General features: G+C 42.2%; 1 protein-coding gene across 3 annotated transcripts in view; it reads right to left on the bottom strand.

Annotated features, from left to right (window-relative positions):
* Positions 1-4,323: 4,323 nt before the first annotated feature.
* KLHL6 (kelch like family member 6) overlaps positions 4,324-19,598 on the bottom strand; it is a 148,201-nt gene continuing 132,926 nt past the window's right edge. For all 3 annotated transcript variants that reach the window (XR_008297786.1, XR_008297784.1, XR_003420803.2), the window contains exon 9: positions 4,324-5,397. The gene's annotated coding sequence lies outside the window, so the exon portion shown is untranslated. The remainder of the gene's footprint in view (positions 5,398-19,598) is intronic.

Raw genomic sequence — 19,598 nt, 5'->3', positions numbered from 1 at the left:
ACATAGTGTTATATTAGTTTCAGGTGTACAATACAGTGATTTAACAATTCCATGCATTACCCAGTGCTCATCACAACAAGTGCACTCCTTAATCCCCATCACCTATTTAACCCATCCCTCCACCCATCTCCCCTCCAGTAACCATCAGTTTGTATTCTATAATTAAGAGTCTGTTTCTGCTGTTATCATTAAGATAGTATGGTACTGGCACAAAAACAGACACATAGATCATTGGAACAGAATAGAGAACCCAGAAATGGACCCACAAATGTATGGCCAACGAATCTTTGACAAAGCAAGAAAGAATATCCAATGGAAAAAAGACAGTGTCTTCAGCAAATGGTATTGGGAAAACTGGATAGTGATAATGAAGAATAATGAACTTGGGTGAGCCACTCTAACAGGTGAGAGGTGATATCTCATTGTAGTTTTGACTTGCATTTCCCTGATAAGTGATGTTGAGCATCTTTTCATGTGTCTGCTGGCCATGTGTATGTCTTCTTTGGAAAAAATGTCTAATCATGTCTTTAGCCCATTTTCTAATTGGATTATTTAGTTTTTGGATGTTGAATTTGATAAGTTCTTTATATATTTTGGATACTAACCCTGTATCAGATATGTCATATGCAAATATCTTCTCCCATTCCATAGGTTGCCTTTTAGTTTTGTTGATTATTTCCTTCACTGTGAAGAAGCTATTTATCCTTATGAGGTTCCAATAATTCACGTTTGCTTTTGTTTCCCTGGCCTCCAGAGACGTGTCTAGTAAGAAGTTGCTGCGGCTGAGGTCAAAGAAGTTGTCGACTGTTTTCTCCTCTAGGATTTTGATGGTTTTCTGTCTTATATTTAACCTTTCATCCATTTTGAGTTTATTTTTGTGTATGGTGTAAGAAAGTGGTCCAGTTTCTTTCTTTTGCATGTTGTTGTCCAGTTTTCCCAACACCATTTGTTGAAGAGACTGCCCTTTCCCATTGGATAATCTTTTCTGCTTTGTCAAAGATTAATTGACCATATAGTTTTGGGTTTATTTCTGGGTTTTCTATCCTGTTCCATTGATGTATGTCTATTTTTGTGCCAGTACCATACTGTCTTGATGACTACAGCTTTGTAATATGACTTGAAGTCTGCAATTGTGATGCTTCCAGTTTTGCTTTGCTTTTTCAAAGTTGCTTTGGCTATTTGGGGTCTTTTGTGGTTCCATACAAATTTTAGGATTGTTTGTTCTAGCTCTACAAGAAATGCTGGTGGTATCTTGATAGGGATTGCATTAAATGTGTAGATTGCTTTGGGTAGTATAGATATTTTAACAAGATTTGTTCTTCCAACCCATGAGTATGGAATGTCTTTTCATTTGTTTGTGTCTTCTTCAATTTCTTTCACCAGAAAGAGAAATTAAGAAAACAATCCCATTTACAATTACGCCAAAAGTAACAAGACACCTAGGAATAAACCTAACCAAAGAGGTGAACGACCTATACTCTGAAAACTATAGAACACTGATGGTTATTAAATTTCTTAATCCAATTGTATGTGTCCTTCCATCTTTCTTTAAAATAATGAACACTTAGGACACACTGAGATTGCAGACTTCAGTTGCATCACTTAGAGTCATACAGGAATGAATAATCGATTATTGTGAACTGCAAATCATGACGGCCAACATCAGCAACACCAACTCTGGAAGACAGATAATCTATGCTGTATCCATTTGACACTAAAAGCAGTGTTGCTTTTGGGACACTTGGGGGCTGGCCATATGGATTTATACATTTTCCCCAACCTTCAGCATACATTGTCTAAAGCTGGGATTTTTCATGTGCTGGGGCAGTGGTTTCCTAGAACACAGGACTTTCCATGCTAACTCAACAGTGCTATATAAATAGGAACAGCCAGTTTTGTAAGCAGAAGGAGTTAGGGGTCTCCAGTAAAAGAAAGTCAAGACACAGCTTTTCTGATACAAAAGAAGTCATTTCAGGCCCCCATCTATCCCCATCCCCTCACCCCCACCCCAACCCCCACCCCAAGTCCTCCGCCCCCCATCTATACCCTACTTGTCCAAGCACACTTCCTACAGAACTTCCTAGGAGCTGTCAGAATTACACACACACACACACACACACACACACACACACACACACAACGCAAAAACCTCAGCAGTTAAGGACTTTGAGGGAACAAAGAAAGTGCAAAAACTAACAGTCTCTACCAGGCAAGAAAATAGTCTAACTGTATCAGAGACAATAATCAGTGGTTAAAACTTCCAGTGCTATTTCAAAAGTAAGCAAGGCCCTAAAGCCCCCTCCCAAGATAAGGAGCCCAAGACCCCAGCTAATTTATACTAGCTCTTGGAGCTTGCCCTTAGCCACTTCCCCTCCTCTGACAGTTACCTCTGCCTCACTATAATGTTAAAGTCTCTGCCCTAGCGGGAGCCCAAGCTTCATTAACACACCATGCCTTTCGTGTTTTCTAAGCTTGTGCAACCTTTACAGACAATGAGAAAGCTCCCCTTTCTGAATATTCATTCTAAACCCTAAATAAAAGGAAACTGCTCACCCCTGCTCAGGGAGTTATGGCTTTGGAAGTTATTCCCCTGATCTCTTTAATTGCTGCAAATAAAGTTTACTTGGTATAACAACCCTCCTCTCCCCCCCCCCCCCACAGTGTAGTGTCTACCTGTAATTCACCAAGGAGCAAACTCAAAAGAGTTCAGTTACAGTCACCCTCCTCAGTTCAGGGTAGTTAGGAAGTCTTCAAATCCAAATGCCCCATCCTCAGAAGCACCATTTACATAAACTATAACCAAACCCCACTGGTAGTACTGATCTGATGAGGGCAAGATTAGGAAAGATGAACTACTCTGTTGCAGTACCCAGCTTTGTAACCAAGCCAATGTGAGTTTGCTCCTTGTTGAGTCAAACTGCATCAGGTTGAGTTGTGACACAAAGAAAACTTTATCTGTAGATAATAAGGAGGTCTAACTGCACAAGCAAGGGTGGATGGGTTCCTTTTATTCAGTGTTAGGATGAATATGTAGATAGGGAAGTCTTGTCACCGTGTATAGGGGCAGGCATAAGGTCACACATGCACCTTAAGGAAACATGCCTATGTGCATATTCATTGTATATTCATTGTGTGTTATGTAAATGAGGCTTGTGCTCCTCCTTGGGCAGAGATTTCAGCATTATAATGAAATAGAGGTAGTTGCTGGTCATTCTACAGGTCACTCCATGGTCCATCTGCACAGGTACAAATCAGTGGTTAAAGCTTAAACTGGTCTAAGTGGCTTCTGCAGGCTGCAGGTTTTGTCACAGGAGTCACTACTGCTGGAGGGGCAATTTTGACTTCCATTTGCCTGTGTTCAGAGATTAGTTAGAAGGAAGAGCTTAAGGATAATTATGGGAGAAAGTTTGGGGGGCACAAGCAGGTGGGCAGTAAAGGTCAGGTCTTAGGGTCTAGCTGGTGACAGCTTCTCTTTTATAACAAAAGAACACGTGAACTTCCCCAAATTGAACATAGTCACAAGGCCGGCTTGCCCAACCAAAAGCAAAAGCACTTTCAGGGTCTAAATTCATTAATTACAACTAAAAGATGTTGCCCCAACCCTGGCTTTGCTGATTAAAAAACTCACACAAATTACCAATGCCAGCTCTTTTGGTCTGCACAGTCACAGAATCTGAAGGAGGCTCCAGGCTCCAGGCTCCAGGCCAAACGTGGGGCTCACACTCATGAGCTGTGAGACTGTGACCAGAGCCTAAGTCTGACGCTTAACCGACTGAGCCCCAGCCAGTGCTCCTGGTTTGCACAATCTTAAAGCTTGTCTAGATAAAGCATATCTTCTAGCTTCTGTATTCCAAGTGCAGGGGAGGAGACTGCAGAGAAACCCACAGGCCTGCCTGACCTGGAGAAAGAAAATGCTGGGCCTTACAGGAAACAAAAGATCCCGATAATGCATGTGAGCTCAGTAACCATCCACAGCAGAACGCTGTGCCTGCAGCTTCCTTTGTGTGCCCGTGTTCCAGCTCAGGCACCAGGCCACAGGCTGCAAACTCCAGGGCTACCCCCACGTGGGGCCAGGTTCATTGTGTAACTTCGGGCAACCCTCACTGCACTCTGATTTGGTGACTTCATCTGCAAACCGGGGGTGAATGTCCATGTATTGTTACCGAGGGGATATAAAAATTATAGATGGCTTCAGGAAATAGGAAACAAGAAAGACCATGAGAGAGAACAGGACAAAGAACTGCTTAGAGGGAAATAGGCAAATATTTGGAATATAACTTGGGTTTGTGTTTGGACTGGAGACAGATTTATATCTTCTTTAAAAAAAAATTTTATTTATTTATTTTGAGAGAGAGCAGAGGAGGGGCTGAAAGAGAGTGAGAGAGAGAATCCCGAGCAGGCTCCATGCTGCCAGTGCAGAGCCCGATGTGTGTCTCGAACCCACAAACCGTGAAATCATGACCTGAGCCAAAATCAAGAGTCAGACGGTTAACCGCAACTGACTGAGCCACCCAGGTGCCCCTATATCCTCTTTTTTAATAGGTGGGGAGTGATCAGAAGGATGAAAAAGAGAATAGGAGAGTAAAGGAATATTAAGAAGCAGGTGGTAGACCCCACCCCAAGTCTGGGAGCTATGCTTCACAACTATTCAAAACATATTTCTTCACAAACGAGTTCCCTTTAATATTTTCTGGACTAAGCTGGTTTACTACAGTCACCTCTCCTTTATTGCCTCACCCCTGCTGGTAACTCATTTCCTTGTTGAGTCTACTTTCTGATCCTAAAATATATGCAAAACCAACCATACCCATTGAAGTTGTAATTAAGGTGATCGAGGTCTGCATTTTAATTTACACTAAACTACAACAATTTCCAGTATTTCGATTCATCCTGTTAGTATTTGAGTACTTTCTATGTAAGTACTTATGTCAGAGAAATGAATAAAATACTGCGCCAAAGATGGCCAACGGGACTAAAACAAGCTCTGGTCTCTAGCTTAGAGACCACTCCTCCGGGTTCTTCCTTGGTTTGCTGCGCTCACGAAAACCCCCACACTTATGGAAGCTGACAACTGTAAATTACCCTCCCCACTTGCATTCGGCGCTCAGATCTTTGGAGAAACAGTCTCCTCTGAGCCCGCTGGTGTTAAATAAATCTCTGATACACCAAGATCTCTGAGTGCCGCTTGGTTTTTCCACCAGCATTCCAGCCTGGTTCCGTAACATTTATACTAGGCACAAAGGAGAATAATAAAGTAAGAGTGTCTTCTACCTTGAAGTATTGAAAACAACCAGTTGGATTCAATCCTAAATGACAGAAAACTGGCACCTCAGTCAGGTTCAGATGGCCCGTCAGCTGGAACTGGGTGATCCCAATGGCAGTCCAAATGGAGGGTCCCTGAGAGCAGAGATCAGTGGTGGTGGGATCAGTCACAGGATTTCAGAAGAGGCTGAAGATCAACAGGATTTAGGTGGTCACAGGAGGAGGCACAATCGTTGCTTCAGGTGTCAAAGATAAAGTGAGACCTTCAAGTGGTGGAAACAGATTTTATCGAGTAGCTCCTATCAGTTGGGGAAAGAGCTGAGCCCACCCCAATTTGTGCAGAGCTGACTGGCATTTTCAAAGGGAGACTGAGAGAGTAGGGAGGGGGTGTGGGCAGGGGCCCAATAGAGGCAGGGAAATGAGAAATTTCAAGAAGTGGGTGTCAGTGTAATCATGGTTAGCTCAGCTGTATCTGCTGGCTGGCAATCATGAAGTTAGGATCCTGTCCTCCCACGGAGACTGGCAGACAGAAGAGGTCCAGTCCTTTCTGATGATTACATTTCAGAGGAATGGCTTTTGGGTCCTTGAGAAAGACACTCCCAGGTTGTAGGAGATATGTATACATTTCAAAGGAACAGAGGAAAAATACACAACTGTAAGCTTATTTTAGTAAATGCTCCAAGAAAGAGGTGTGTCAGAGCTCTATCTTCAGGTCTTGGTTAGGACAAACGATGCATTCCTTGAGTTTTTTTCAAATAGGAACTCAAAAGGAGGCTGGGTCATCACAGGGATGCAAACTTGGGCTTCCAGAAGTCACGGTAGGTCAAGTCTTAGTGCAAGGGTTTGGACGGAGTCATTATTTGTGGAAAGTTTGTTTCACCCAAAGAAAGAATTGCAGTATGGTTAATATCTGAGACACAGGCATGTTATTTGAAAGCAGGGAGATGGAGAACTTTGCAAGTGAGGCAGAGGAGTCAGTGTGTGCTAAGGGCAGCAAGAAGTCACAGGAGTTTCTGTTTTTGCTTCTAATGATAACTCCTGATGAGGGAGCATAAAGCAAGCTGACAGGCCATAAACACTCCCCCCACCAACCAACCCCGCAGCATACCTGGCTGCCCAAGAACAAAGGAAAGGGGAAAAACAAATGGCTAACTGATAGAGATCATAGTCCTGCAGGACCTGATCCATCTATTTACAAATATTTTAGTAAATCACAAGAAAAGGCAATCTTGTCAATAGCCTAATCTCCAGAAACCTATAGACTCTGTTTCCTGGAGCCCCAATATCACCCCTCCATAGTGATATGGGAAACAAAGGCAGAAGGAAGTGGCAAATAGAACTAAATTTCCTTATAACCTGCAGCCCATTGGCAAATACTTGAGGCAGGTAGTTCTCCAGGAACTCCCTACTGTCTTAATGCTAATGCTTTGCTAGAGGGAAAACCTTAGCTTGACACTGTCAAGGCCTCCTGTATCCTGTGAGTCTTCTTTAGCATATGGAAGTCTCATTGGAAACTTAACCTGGACTTTACCTCCCCCATCTCCTAGTATGTAACCAGTCTCTCCTCGTGGTCCCAGAGCAGCTCTTTCTGCCCACGGATCCTGTCCCTGTGCTTTAATAAAATCAGCTTTTTGTACCAAAACATCTTCAAAGATTCTTTCTTGGCCATCAGCTGCAGACCTTGTGAGCCCCACTATCACCCCAAAAAAACCTCACCATATGTATTAGGCTTTATGTGAAAGGGGTTAATGCAGCAGTGGTATGCAGGGCAGAAGCAGGGACAGTGGAGATTGGATCCCGGCTCCATCAGGGCCTCGTACTGAAGCAGGATAAGGTGAGGAGAGCCTCGTCTGGGGTGATGGAGGTGGGGAGGGAAGTCAGGGGTCAGGAGACCCTTTGGAGAAAAACACACCCAGCAGTACCTGAGGAGTGGCCTAGGATGGGAGGAGTGAGGGTGGGGTGAATTCTAGTTTCCAGCATTACTGACAACTGAGGGGAAACTGGCTTCCTGACTTAGGGGTGAGGAGGGAGCATATGTGGGCTTGGGCTGGTGTTGAGCATGAGGTGCTGGAGAGCCAGCAGGTATAGCAGTCCAATGGGGGCTTGAGATAGCCGGGACTGCAGATCGGGGGAGCACTCTGAGTGCAAGGAAGATGGCTGTGGGAGAGCTGTGGGCCCCCATGGTGAGAGAGAAGCAGAAAGGCCTGGGGGAGAGCAAACTCAGGGGAAGGAGAGAGGGAGGAGGCACAGAGAAAGGAAGCATCTTATTTCACTGGATGCATGCATGGATGTATGCATGGGTTTTACTGGATGCATGTATGTATGCGTGCATGCATGTATTTATGTGGCCTCTCAATTTATGTGCACAGGTTTGAATTCAAGGACTAGATAATACCTTTTGATGAATGAAAGAGAATACTGTACAAATTCTGTAAAACTTCAGATAGTTATTTCTTCTAAAAAGGAACTATTTTAAAGGGCTGGTTCATTGCAAATTGAGATGATTAACAAATGAGTAGAGGGCGATCACCAGAAGGCAGGACAGACAAGGCCCGTGGTGGCACTCTGAGTGGGAAGAGAGCCATGGGGCAAAGAGTGGGTGCCATGCTGGGAGCCAGGAGGGTAGAGATGGGGGTGGGTGGAGCAGAGGAGTCATCTTCCAGGAGGAGCAACAGGGAATCCGAGACCCAAAGGCTGAGGAATGTGAGCCAGAGAAAGCCAGGGGGTTCGAATTCAAAATGAATCCCTTTTTGCGTCTATCTGTATGTTTCTTGACCACTGTTTCTGGCCATTGTTGTAATATATTATCAACATCTAATTTTAGAGGAACTATATTTCCAAATCTTACCTAGTAGACACGCAATACTCAGAAGTCTCAGGAGCCCTTATGTCATCAAGTATATACCATTTTGTTCACGTGACCGTTCACACACTCAAGGCAACTTCTCAGCGGGAGAGTCGTTTAAGGGGCTTCACCTACAACTGCATTTCCTCTGAAATTTCGAATTCCAGTCCGCTCACTCTGTAGTCCACTCATTCTTTGACCGCAGCCTCTTAATATTCACCTGGAATCCTCTGCCCACCCCTTGCCTGCTCCCTAAAACTCCACCCCACCCAGCAATCTCCTGACCTTCCTTCTCGCCCGCCTCCCTGTCTCAGATGCAGAATCACCTGGCACCTTTGCCCTCCTCTCTCTGTTCCTGTCCTTCCACCCCAACAACCCCAGACCTCGGGTCCCTCCTGTCTTCCCTACTTCCCCAACACCTGCGGCTGCCGGAGATGCGGACGGCGTTGCCACAATGGCAGTATCTAGCTGTGGGCAGAGGGCTTCATGCTGTGTGACCAGCCTCCACTTCTCCTGGACCTTCTCCCTCTCCTGTCCCCTCATCAGCCATGCTCAATCTTCCCCCTCTTCCGAGGCCTGTGAGCTTCACTCTTTGCTGATGGCTTCACCTCCTACCTCAAAAAAAGGAGAAGACATCACACGCATTGTCCCTTCTCATCCCCACGTGTGCCTCCTATTCACGGCTCCACAGGCTGGCCCACCTTCTCCAGGCCCTCCATAAAGCACACTGACTGTCAGAGAGACACAAGCGAGACACTCACTTAGGGCACCAAAAAGCTCAGTAATCAAAATAAATACTATAGTAAAGCAATGCTTTTTTAAAATCAAAATTAATGCACAAAACCCATGATAAACCAAATTTCAAAATTTTAAATAGAGATAGGATCTAACCCTGCACTCATTCCACCCTGCCTCACTCCCCTCATGCTAATTCTATATCCTGCTGGATATAGGTGCTAAATGTTGCTAACTGGAAATCACCTGGATTCTGCATTCACATATACATACTGGAAACAAAGTTTCAAAAATATTTATACTTATTATATGGTAATCTACATTTTCACTTTTTAAGAAAATTCTGATAGAACCCACTAAATGGATTCCATGAACCATCAAATGGAGGCCTGCAATTTGAAGAAACCAAAACCACCAGTAGAGGGCACCAAAGTTCTCTCCGACAGTAAAGGCATCCTCTTCCTTTCGGATCATTGCCAAAACAAAAACCAACCCCAAAGTTCCTCAAAGGAGGTGATGTCATCCAAAGAGAAGACTAGAGGACTATAAGTAGGAGATACTATATGATTATTAGAAAAAAAACTAAGTCATTTAAATTTTTAAAAAAATGTTTGTTTTTTTAATGCTAAGTCATTCAATCATTCCATTCTGACTCTACATTCCTCTGTTAGGGAAATAAAGCATTATAATGAGGGGTGCCTGGGTGGCTCAGTCTGGCTCTTGGTTTCACCTTAGGTCATGATCTCAAGGTTGCTGGGTTCAAGCCCTGCATTGGGCTCTACTCTGGCAGTGCAGAGCCTACTTGGGATTCTTTCTCTATCTCTCTGCCCCTCCCCCACTCATGTGGTCTCTGTCTCTCTCTAAATATATAAATAAACTTAAAAAATAAAATTAAAATTAAAAAAAATTAATATTTAATTTTTTTTTTTTTGAGAAACAGAAAGAGCATGAGCAGGGGAGAGGCAGAGAGAGATGAAGACACAAAATCTCAAGCAGGCTCTAGGCTCTGAGGTGCCAGCACAGAACCTGACATGGGGCTCCAACCCACAGACTGTGAGATCATGACCTGAGCTGAAGTCTAGTGCTTAACCAACTGAGCCACCCAGATGCCCCCCAAAAAGATTTTTTAAGCACTATAATAAAACCTGCACTCCTAATGTCTCTAAATCCCCTCTATGGAAATACACTCATATTTTAGGTCTCTTATTTCAGCGTGAATAGTTTCATATGAATTAGGAAATAAGACTGGTATTTTCATCAAAACTCAACCTAGTTTTTTGTGGTTTTTTTTGCATCTGGCATCCATGAAATACAGCCAGATCAACACTAAACCATTCCGCACACCTAGAAAACTGATTTGAGAATTAACACAACAATCTTCACAATTTGAACCACAGAATTCAGCAGGTATGCAGCACAAAGAGGTGAACTGGGGGAGAGAGAAGCCACGCAGGACAGGGAGCTATTTTTGCTTGCAGAGAGAGGACAGAGATGGGGCGGGGGCGGGGGGGGGGGAGGGTTAGAATATGGGAAAAGCACCCCCCCCCCAAAAGCAGCTGGAGAGTAAGTGGAAAAGTGGAAACAGCCATGGGGACTGAACAAAAAAGGGAGAAAGGAGAAAGGAGAGGGTTTAAGTTCAATTAAGACTCTATAAACAGGGGAGCACAGAGTCTGAAATTTTGCAGCTCAATACCTGGCAGTGCTCTGGTGGGAAGGGCAAAACCCCAGGAGCAGAGTGAGGTCCAGCAGTCCTCAGGCCACACAGGGAGAGGCAGTGCCCCTGTTGGGAGTACATTTCGTACAGGCTGGTCAATATCCACAGAACAATCAGTGTGATTCATCACATCAATAAAACAAAGGACAAGAACCATACGATCCTCTCAATAGATACAGAGAAACATTTGACAAACTACAGCATCCTTTCTTGATAAAAACCCTCAAGAAAGTAGGGGTGGAAGGAGCATACCTCGAGATCATAAAAGCCATATATGAAAGACCCAACGCAAGTATCATCCTCAATGGGGAAAAACTGAGAGCTTTCCCCCTAAGGTCAGGAACAAGACAGGGATGTCCGTCCACTCTTGCCACTGTTATTCAACATAGTATTGGAAGTCTTAGCCTAAGCCATCAGACAACACAAAGAAATAAAAGGCATGCAAATAGGCCAGGAGGAGGTCAAACTTTCACTCTTCGCAGACATGATACTCTATATGGAAAACCCAACAGATTCCACCAAAAAACCACTAGAACTGATCCATGAATTTAGCAAACTGACAGGATATAAAATCAATGCACAGAAATCAGTTACATTCCTATACACCAAGAATGAAGTAACAGAAACAGAAATCAAGGAATCAATCCCATTTACAATTGTACCAAAACCCATAAAATACCTAGGAATAAATCTAACCAAAGAGGTGAAAAATCTGTACACTGAAAACTACAGAAAGCTTATGAAAGAAATTGAAGAAGACACAAAAAAAAGGGAAAAAAATTCCATGTACCTGGATAGGAAGAACAAATATTGTTAAAATGTCAACACTACCCAAAGCAATCTACACATTCAATGCAATCCCTATCAAAATAACACCAGCATTCTTCACAGAGCTAGAACAAACAATCCTAAAGTTTGTATATGGAACCAGAAAAGACTTCGAATAGCCAAAGCAGTCTTGAAAAAAAAACAAAAAAACAAAAAAACAAAAAAAAAACACAAAGCAGAAGGCATCACAATCCCGGACTTCAAGCTATACTACAAAACTGTAATCATCAAGACAGTATGGTACTGGCAAAAAAACAGACACTCAGATCAATGGAACGGAATAGAGAACCCAGAAATGGACCCACAAACGTATGGCCAACTAATCTTTGACAAAGCAGGAAAGAATATCCAATGGAAAAAAGACAGTCTCTTTAGCAAGTGCTGCTGGGAAAACTGGACAGCAACATGCAGAAGAATGAACCTGGACCACTTTCTTACACCATACACAAAAATAAACTCAAAATGGATGAAAGACCTAAACATAAGACAGGAAGCCATCAAAATCCTTGAGAAGAAAGCAGGCAAAAACTTCTTTGATCTTGGCCGCAGCAACTTCTTACTCAACACGTCTCCGGAAGCAAGGGAAACAAAAGCAAAAATGAACTACTGGGACCTCATCAAAATAAAAATCTTTTGCACAGTGAAGAAGACAATCAGCAAAACTAAAAGGCAACCAACAGAATGGGAGAAGATATTTGCAAATGACATATCAGATAAAGGGTTAGTATCCAAAATCTATAAAGAACTTATCAAACTCAACACCCAAAAAACAAATATTAGAAAATTAGAAAATGAGCTAAAGACATGAATAGACACTTCTCCAAAGAAGACATCCAGACAGCCAACCGACACCCGAAAAAAATGCTCCACATCACTCATCATCAGGGAAACACAAATCAAAACCACCATGAGACATCATCTCACACCTGTCAGAATGGCTAACATTAACAACTCAGGTAACAACAGATGTTTGCAAGGATGTGGAGAAGGAGGATCTCTTTTGCACAGCTGATGGGAATGCAAACTGGTGCAGCCACTCTGGAAAACAGGGAGGTTCCTCAAAAAATTAAAACTAGAACTATCCTATGACCCTGCAATTGCACTACTAGGTATTTATCCAAGGGATACAGGTGTGCTGTTTCGAAGGGGCACATGCACCCCAATGTTTATAGCAACACTATCAACAATAGCCAAAGTATGGAAAGAGCCCAAATGTCCATCGATGTATGGATAGATAAAGAAGATGTGGTATATATATACAATGGAGTATTACTCGGCAATCAAAAAGAATTAAATGTCATCATTTGCAACTATGTGGATGGAACTAGAGGGTATTATGCCAAATGAAATTAGAGAAAGAGATATATCATATGACTTCACTCATATGAGGATTTTAAGATACAAAACAGATGAACATAAGAGCAGGGAAGCAAAAATAATATAAAAACAGGGAGGGAGCAAAACATAAGAGACTCTTAAATATGGAGAACAAACAGAGGGTTACTGGAGAGGTTGTGGGATGGAGCATGGGCTAAATGGGTAAGGGGCATTAAGGAATATACTCCTGAAATCACTGTGGCACTATATACTAAATAACTTGGATGTAAATTAAAAAAAATTTTTTTAATCAATCTGATATTCAAAACACTTCAAATCATCAGTATTAAACATGAAAGTGGCAGGTTCAAAAGTTATGAACATAAACTGATGAGGATCCCCTAGGAAGCCACAGTAAACCTCAATTTTACTGCTTTGTATCTTTTGTTTTTAATCTTGCAGCACCAAAGTAGAACAATTCTTGACTCTTGTTCAAGGATGGCAAAAGAAAGATAAAATTACCTCTAAATTATTTATGCTACCTCAATTTCTACATTCTAAGTACTTTCCCCTGGCTTCTTCTGGTGATCTGTTCCTCAGTAAACAAATTTGTGTGGATCTGTTTTCCCTACTCTTAGTCCTCAGACTTCTTGAGGACAGTTCCCTTGCTCATCTCCAGTTCCCTTGCAGAACCTCCCACAATGCCTGGCACAGAGCGAATACGTATTAACTGCCAATCAAGTTGAGTTTTTGCTTAAAGCATCCCACACTCTTCAAGTGTTCAAACTTTCATTCCAAGAAGATGAAGCAACACAATGGCCCTGGTGTACTGCTCCCGAGATGCCATCGAGGCTCAACACAGACACTGGAGGCACTCTAGCGCCTTTCCTAAAGCTCTTGCCTCTGCCCCTGTGTTTGGCACCATTCAGCATTCTCCCTCAGTTCCAGGACCTCGGCGGGCGGATGAAACCATTGTAGGTACACCCAGAACTGGAAGATGCAGGGAATTGATGGCACACAGCAGTTCTCATCCCCAGGCCATTCTCAGAATCCATCTTGTTCCTTTCTCTCCTCCTCTGCACTGGGGAAGTCTCCCCCACCCCCTGACCCTAGTGATCATCTCCTTCCACATCAATGCACAAGGGCATCTCTCATGTGCTCATCTACCTCTCATTAGGGGCCTCACAGGGATGGGGACAGTCTTGGAGGCAGGCCCTGCTCTCTGGGCCCTTCCTTGGCCCAGTAGAGCTGATAGGGTGAGCCTCACTGGGGAAAGGATTCGGGGAGAGGATTGGGGGTGGGAGTGAGGTTGGCACAGGTTTTGCCTCCATGCTGCCAATGCTCAGACAGCCCCTGTGACAGTGACTCAGTACCACTCCCTGACAGTGGATCGCTCAGCATTCCTTCTCCCCTCCCCACCTGCAGATCTGACACCTGCTCCACACTCCCAGGGCCCTATGGGGTTCTGTGCAAGTTCCAAGGGGCTGCCTCTCACTCCACCTCCTCCTCCTACTCAGGAGGGCATATCCAAATTGAGTGAATGAGTGACATTTGTGGAGGGACGATCTTGAATGCTGTCTGGTTATCACTTTTATTTTATTTTATTTTATTTTATTTTATTTTATTTTACTTTACTTTAGAGAGAGAGAGAGCATGCATGAGTGGGGAAGGGGGCAAAGGGAGGGAGAGAGAGAGAGAGAGAGAGAGAGAGAGAGAGAGAGAGAGAGATTGAATCTCAAGCAGGCTATATGCTCAGCATGGAGCTAACTCGTGACTCAATCCCACAACTCTGGGATCATGACCTGAGCCAAAATCAAGTGTCAGACACTCAACCAACTGAGCCACCCAGGTGCCCCTCACTTATATTTTAAAAGACAACTCACCAGCCTTGCCAGAGCTATCTAAAGTGAGCAAAATGACTTGGGTCCTGTGATGGGGTGGTACAGAGGAAAAGAAGAAAAATATAGAGCATGGAAATGTTCAGAAAATAGTTATTGGCTATGCTACAGTGGTGGGTGGGGGGTGCTACATGCCTGGCCCAGATGCAGTCATTTGTGTTAGAAATTTTGTACTTAATTAAGTTTGATTGTGCTGATATTTAAGAGACAACTAGAATATCATTCTCTATGTCCATTTTCTTGGTAGTTAATAATTACTAAGTGCTCACTGTGGAGGATATGTGGTTCAAATCCCGCTCAAAACAATTCCAAATGGCAGTTATAAGTCTGTCTGGAATTTATAGTGGATATTTTTGTTCGTTGGTTGGTTTGGTTTTTTGTTTTTATTTTTCAGCTTTAAGAGTAGACTTCAGTGATTCATCACTTACATACAACACCAAGTGCTCCCCACAAAAAGTGCCCTCCTTATTACCCATCACCCATCTAACCCATTCCAACCTACCTCCTGTTTGTTCTCTATCATTAAGAGTCTTTTATGGTTTATTTCCCTTTCATCTCTTTCCACCCACTTTCCAATATACTCATCTGTTTTGTTTTTTAAATTCCACATGTGAATGAAATCATATGGTATTTGTCTTTCTCTGATTGACTTATATCACTTAGCTTAATACATTCTAGCTCCAACCATGTCATTGCAAATGACAAGATTTCATTCTTTTTGATGGCTGAGTAATATTCCATTTCAGTGTGTGTGTGTGTGTGTGTGTGTGTGTGTGTGTGTATCTGTGTGTCTGTGTGTGTGTGTACATGCCACATCTTCTTCATTCATTCATCAGTTGATGATCTTTTGGGCTGTCTCCATAGTTTAGCTATTGTTGATGCTGGTATAAACATTGGTGGACATGTACCCCTTTGAATCTGTATTTTTGTATCTTTGGGGTAAATACCTAATAATGCAATTGCTGGATCATAGGGTGGTCCTATTTTTAATTTTTGAGGAACCTCCATATTGTTATCTAGAGTGGCTGCACCAGTTTGCATTCCCAGAAAACCGGTGCAAAAAGATTTGCCTTTCTCTGCATCCTCATCAACACCTGCTGTTTCTTGCATTGTTAATTTTAATCATTCTGACAGGTATGAGGTGGTATCTCATTGTGATATTGATTTGTATTTCCCTGACGATGAGTGATGTTCAACGTCTTTTCATGTGTCTGTTAGCCATCTGGATGTCTTCTTTAGAAAAGTACCTATTCATGTCTTCTGCCCATTTCTTAACTGAGATAGTGTATATGTTTTTAAAAATAAACTGTTGGTTAAGTATTTTTTGCACATTGAGATATTCTTATTATACTAACACTTCTTAAAAGTCAGTAAAGTACAAGTAACATGCAAGTAACCTGAAGCAATATAATTTTTTTAGTCCTGATTGGTCAAATGATCCAAATCACAATGACAACACCTCACTGATGCTGCAAATTTAAGGCAAAGCAGTGTTAGAAACAGTGAACAGTATCCCTCCTGTTGAGGAGGAAGACCTTCCACCCTATGGTCCTTCTTGCTGGACTTAGAATCAACTTGACATGAGATAGATTAACAGGAGAAAATCCAATTTAATCGGGTCACAGGAGGAATCCACACAGACATGAGATTCCAAAAACAAGGAGGCAACAGGAAGCTTAGAAAAGCTTAGGATAGGGGGAGGGTCTGAGGACACAAAGGGGAGAAAGCTCTTTAGCAAGAAGGTGCAAGGAGATGTTTAGAACAGGTTGCCCTATTATGCAGATAGGTTCTTTAAAGGGAGTCTCTTGTTACTAGCTCTCTTCCTTCCTGTTGCAGGCTCTGCCTTCCAGAGTAAATTTAGGCAGTTATGGGGGAGGCAGAGAGCTTTTCCTGCATCTGCTGAGTATTTACGACTTTTAATTCAAAGGAATCTTTATGCCAAAGTGGCACATTTTGGAGTGGCATGCCCTCAGCCCCTACACATTTTCTTGGGAGTCAGAGGATTAATTAGTAGAATAGTAGACTACCTTCTGGTCCATAAAGATGAAAATGGGTGTAGAAAAGGCAGCAGGATTTTCTAAACATTTCTGGAATATTAAACAGTCATGTTTTTCACCCATGAGAATTTTTGTAATGGATCTACTTTTACTTCTATGTAATCGAGCTGAGAGCACATTGATGATTTCAGCATGTTTTTCTTTATTGAAGATTATTTAGTTACTTGGATACTCTTGCTGGGAATGACTGCCAGCACAATTCTCCCCTGTGTGTTGAACCAACGATAGTTTTTCCAATAGTCCCCATCTGTAGTATTCCATGGTATGCCAGGAACCTCTCTCTCACTCAACATCTTGCTGCATTTGGATTGTAGGTGTGCTGCACTGTGACTCTGTCAAGCCAGGTTCCTTAAATCCTAAGCATACACAGGTGAGTGCTTGTTGCAGGCTCCTGTCTCTAACCTGCTTGTCTGTGACCTTGCTGTGCAGACCCTGTCACAGAACTCTGCTGTAAAGTCAGACATTGGCTAGCTACTCCCTTGTCCTTGACTCATCAGTTTCCCTAATGGTCTCTCTTCTTAGGATGTGGAACTGACCTCCTTATTTTTTTTTATTTTAATTCCAGTATAGTTAGCATAAAATGTTATATTAGCATCAGGTGTATGATATTGGAGTTGACTGCTTAGCCCACAGTCTAACCTCAGTTGAGTCACTGAATTAGTAAGAACTGAGATTTCTGTGGTGTGCTGTCTTGGCCAATGGCCAAGAAAGAATTCTTGAGATGTTTGCAGTGCAAAAAGGTGGTTTTATCATAGTACGAGGACAGGACCTGTGGGCAGAAAGAGCTGCATTATAACTGTGAGGAGTGATTGACTATGTAAGATTTTCTATCCTATAGAGAGGAGGGTGATGCTAGGGTCCGAGGAAATTAAGTCTATAGGTTTCTGGAGGTTTTTATATTGATAAGATTGCTTTTTTCTTATAAATCATTGAGACAGTTGCAAACTGATGGAGACTCCTGTCCTGCGTGTCTGTGATCTCTATCAGTTAACCACTTGTTTTTCCCTTTCCTTTGTTCCTGAGCAGCCAGCCAGGAGTGCCTGAGGAATGTCACACATATGCCACCTGGGGGGAGAGGTTGCTGGGTGCTCATTTGTGCTTTGCCCTCAACTTGCCTGTTGTTCCCTCATCACTAGCCAATGCGGAAAAACTTGCTCTCAAGGGATGGAGGGGTGGGGGGGGGGGGGGGTTGGGAAGGGTGCTGACTTACAATATTTGTTGATTTCATTGGTGTAAATATTCCTGCCAAGGCCACTTTCAAGCTGCTGGGGTGAAGTCATTAAGTGGTAGTTGAAATGGGAAGAAATATATGCTATTGGCTCTCTCGAGATGGTCCTGACTCCACACCACTGCTTCCTCTTCAGTAAAACAGGAATAATGACTAGAACATATTCTTGCTCACAGAATTATTTTGACTTAATTCAATCATTCATGTTTTTCAATAAGCATTTATGGAGAATCTATGTCAAAGCACTGTGCTAGGTACTGGGGATGAAAGAGCTACTGTCAGGATTGTGGCTCAATTAAAATAATGGACACCAAGAAAAACTCCACCTTTTTTAATCCTTAAAATGCTAAACAAATGTAAACTAATTTGAATTTGGTTTAATAACATGGGTTTATGAAGGACTTCAGGTCCTCTGTCCAAAAGGGCTACATCTATGAAGAGCTATTTTATAATTATTAGTATAATAAGATATTGAAGAAAATAGATCTAGAGAAATTGTAATTATTTATTTATATCCTACCCACTTCCAAAGAGCATTTGAAGTAGTTTATTATGTAAAGAAAAAAAAGTTAGAAATATAAGACTGATATTCTGTAGAAAACTTGAAAGACTCCACCAAAAAATTGCTGGAACTAATACATGAATTCAGCAAAGTCGCAGGATATAAAATCAACATGCAGAAATCTGTTGCATTTCTATACACCAAAACAAAACAACAGAAAAAGAAATCAAAGAATTGATCCCATTTGCAACTGTACCAAAAACAATTAGATATCTAGGAATAAACCAAACCAAAGAAATAAAACATCTGTCTGAAAACTATAGAACACTTATGAAAGAAATTGAAGAGGACACAAAGAAATGGAAAAGCATTCTATGATTATGGATTAGAAGAACAAACATTGTTAAATAAAATGTTTGTTCTAAACATTCTAAAACTATCCGAAGCAATCTACACATTTAACGCAATCCCTATCCAAATACGACCAGCATTTTTCACAGAGCTAAAACAAACACTCCTAAAATTTGTATGGAACCACAAAAGACCCTAAATAGCCAAAGCAATCCTGAAAAAGAAAAACAAAACTGAAGGCATCATGATTCCGGATACCAAGCTATATTAGAAAGCTGTAGTCATCAAGACAGTATGGTACTGGCACAAAAACAGACACATAGATCAATGGAACAGAATAGAGAACCCAGAAAATGACCAACAGCTATATGGTCAACTAATCTTTGACAAAGCAGGAAAGAATACCCAATGGAAAACACACAGTCTCTTCAACAAATAGTGTTGGGAAAACTGGATGGTGACATGTAGAAGAATGAAACTGGACCACTTTCTTACACCATACACAAGAGTAAATTCCAAATGGATGAAAGACCTAAATGTAACATGGGAAACCATCAAAATCCTAGAGGAGAAAACAGGCAGCAACCTCTTTGACCTCACCCACAGCAACTTCTTGCTAGACAAATTGCTGGAGACAAGGGGGGAAAAAAGCAAAAATGAACTATTGGGATTCATCAAGATAGAAAGCTTCTGCACAGCAAAGGAAACAATCAACAAAACTAAAAGGCAACCGACAGAATGAGAGAAGATATTTGCAAATGACATACCAGATAAAGGGTTAGTATCAAAAATCTATAAAGAACTTATCAAACTCAACACCCCCAAAACAAGTAACCTAGTTATGAAATGGCAGAGGACATG

Source organism: Acinonyx jubatus, chromosome C2, assembly GCF_027475565.1.
Source record: "Acinonyx jubatus isolate Ajub_Pintada_27869175 chromosome C2, VMU_Ajub_asm_v1.0, whole genome shotgun sequence".
NCBI classification, from domain to species: Eukaryota; Metazoa; Chordata; class Mammalia; order Carnivora; family Felidae; genus Acinonyx; species Acinonyx jubatus.
Note: the sequence above shows the minus strand (reverse complement) of the source record. Positions and strands in the feature narration are given on the sequence as shown.